Source organism: Aedes aegypti, chromosome 2 (assembly GCF_002204515.2).
Source record: "Aedes aegypti strain LVP_AGWG chromosome 2, AaegL5.0 Primary Assembly, whole genome shotgun sequence".
Classification (NCBI taxonomy): domain Eukaryota; kingdom Metazoa; phylum Arthropoda; class Insecta; order Diptera; family Culicidae; genus Aedes; species Aedes aegypti.
This window is the reverse complement of record NC_035108.1, coordinates 163,617,701-163,620,690: the sequence shown is the minus strand read 5'-3', so window position 1 is coordinate 163,620,690 and position 2,990 is coordinate 163,617,701. Positions and strand designations below refer to the sequence as shown.

Below are 2,990 nucleotides of genomic sequence, written 5' to 3'. Positions count from 1 at the left end.
ACGTTCGCTTATAATATTGATGAGCAAATCAACCTTGACAACTGTCGAATCCATTGGAAAATGTCACTGCGAATGGAATCCACTGCGAAGACAGATCTGGGTAACTAGAATAAAACGCACTTTCATAGCTAAATGACGTTTAACTGTTACTACTGTTGGTAGGCTCACACTCAAATCTCAATCTTTAAGTTCTCCCGCGACAGCTCACTAGGACCTGCTTCGCAAATCTTACGCATGCAATTTTGATGCAAAATCTCTAGTGCACGCTCATGCCGTCACAAATGATTCAATCATGAAAGCCATCGGTATACTAGATCCATTGGTTTTGTTAACATTACAAAGGTTTGTAATATTTCTAACATAAAAAACAGAGATAATCATTAGGCGTGGAAAACCGTGAAAATAGCCCACGAGTCTAACGAATGCATAATAATTTGGCTGTTAAGTTGAATGAGCTACAACGCAAGCGTGAAAAATCTCACGAAAGAGATATAAAAATTTGAGATTGTTTGGGTTTATGTTACAACATTTGTGAATTTTTATTGAAAATATGTGAACCAAATACGATTTTTGAAGTTTTCAACAAGCATCTCTTAAAAAAAATCTATCTCAATTAGTCTGAGAATGTCCTGAGAAACCACTTTGAATCAATTTCACCTCTGGAGTGCATTTTGCCCCTGTTTCCCATCTACGTCGAAATAAGCTTTGATTGGAAATGCAAATTTGAGTGAAGAGTGCCCTATTGAGGGAATTGAGATGAACTGAAAGTGGCCCAGTGGATGGAGTAGGTATTCATCCCATAGCCAAGAACAAGCCCGAAGCGGATTCCTGAGTCGAAACTTTCCCGCTCCCAATTTCAGATCACTCAGCTCAGAAGGTGCCGCAGGCCATTGGCCCATTCTGCTCAGTTGTGGCTCATTTGGATGTCACGCCTGAATATCAAGTAGGAGTGTGATTCGTGAATTGGCGTTTCATGCCAATCAACTGACTGGCGGAAAGTAGGGAAAGTGGGTGGATAACTTTCCTTACGGAACGATTGTTTGAGCTCTGTTCGAAGATAGATAACCTGAGCATGGGAAAAAAAATGGAATGGTGATACGTAGCAACTTGAGTTGGAGCAATATCAAGCGGGATGGAACTGGGTCAAACTGTGACAGCACGGCAAATTCAATTATACTCGATTTCAATTTGGATTTTAACTTAAAATGAGAGCGGCAAATGAACTTTTTTCTATTATTTCCAACAAGTACTTTCAGAAATTGGGAAAACAATCAAACATGTTATATTATTACACGACTATTGATGTCATCTGTCAAAAGATTGGATCACCTTTCAAAGATAAAACGTTTTAATCAATAAGGTCACTTTCGTAGAACATATCAGAGTTTTTGTGGTACATATGCGACGTGGGTAAAGGTTAATCGTTCTCTTCGAAGAAGATATGGAACGGTGGAGACGCATGGTCAACTTCACATAAATGGTTCCTATGGTTCTTGGTGGGTTAAATCTCGTGTGTTTTCAATCATGCTCTAAAATGTACAAAACTGTATTTTCTTCTAACTGTATTGTACAAAATTTCTGTTTGCGACAAGTCATTTGCCAATATTCATTTATCAAATTCTTGTTCCGCAAAGTCTTAATGGTAATTTCATTTATATTTATGCTGACATCAAACGCCGAATTAACATTATTTGAACAAATGTTGCGGGAACTTGGAACCATCTTTAAATGATCGTTAGTTCAGCTCGATATATCATTTTCAAATGAGACAGTGAACATAACAGACAAGAAAAATGAAGCTTACTCTATTGATAGCTCTGGTTTGCACCGCTTTCATTTCAAAATTAGTTCTTGCTGATTCCCAAGGTGATAAAACTATGATTTTTCCAAATAAATTACAACCTAAATATCTTCATTTCCAGATTTCACTGAATGTTCGGATCCCAATGCTGAATATCGTGATTGTGGTAGCGCATGCCCCCTTACATGTACTAATATGAACCGAAATTTTATGTGCATCATGGTTTGTCGATCCGGATGCTTTTGTCGGCAAGGGCTAGTGAGAAATGCTAACAACAGATGTATCAAACCATCAGAGTGCCCGCAATGATCGAAGAGGTCGACCAATTGAAGGGGTACCCCGAGGATTAAAAAATGAAAACAAAAACAATTTGAAATGCTTTTTAATCTGCATTGTTCAGAAGAAACAATCCTAAATTTTATAATTTAGGATTGCTTGTTGAATACAATTTCCATTAAAAAATATAATAATCACTTTAGAAGATTATTTTGCCTTTTTCCACATATCCAATAGAAATATATCAAAATTGTCAATTGTTGTTCTTCAAAGTACAAACAGATTTAGTTAACACAGATTGTTTGATAGACTTTGATATTGTATTTTAGATTTTCATATTCTAATGCTTTAAAATCTCCATGCAGTCCGAAGCATCTTCAATCCGACTGCCGTAAAAGAGGAAAAGGGTCAACCTGGCAATCAAAATTTTCATTAACCCGAAAAACACACCAAAACCGTAGCCATGGCGCAACATAAACCTGACGGAAACCTTTTCTCTGTGTTTTATTTAATTAAAATCAAAATCGAAAACTCCACTAGATTGTTCGTAGCGTGGCGTGGTGACCGACCAGCTCTTGGGATTCGACATCGTTCATCGAGAATAAACATACGGCCCCCTCGAATTGCATGGTGTTCTGTGGCGTCGCTCGCTTCCTCCTCCCACTGGGAGATGTGCCTTACGTTACGCTCATATGTTCTATCGCAGGGGTTTTCAAACTCGGAGCACTTTTTGAAGTTGAATCGTTGCGCGGAGCACCTATATAAGAACTTGAGATCATTCGTAAGAATATAAGAAAAAGTGTCGAAACACCAAGTGCTCCGGGGAGCACGATTTGAAAACCACTGTTCCATCAGAATCAGTTCGAACAAAACGCTAGAAACACAATTGCTTGTTGGTTGTTGGCGAGAGAGC

The 2,990-nt window shown here is 38.2% G+C and overlaps 1 long non-coding RNA gene across 1 annotated transcript; it reads left to right on the top strand.

Moving 5' to 3' along the window:
• Window positions 1-1,737: 1,737 nt before the first annotated feature.
• Window positions 1,738-2,571, top strand: LOC110676178. The gene is made up of 2 exons (XR_002500135.1): window positions 1,738-1,866; window positions 1,923-2,571. It is a non-coding gene; the product is annotated as an uncharacterized LOC110676178 (long non-coding RNA).
• Window positions 2,572-2,990: the final 419 nt, after the last annotated feature.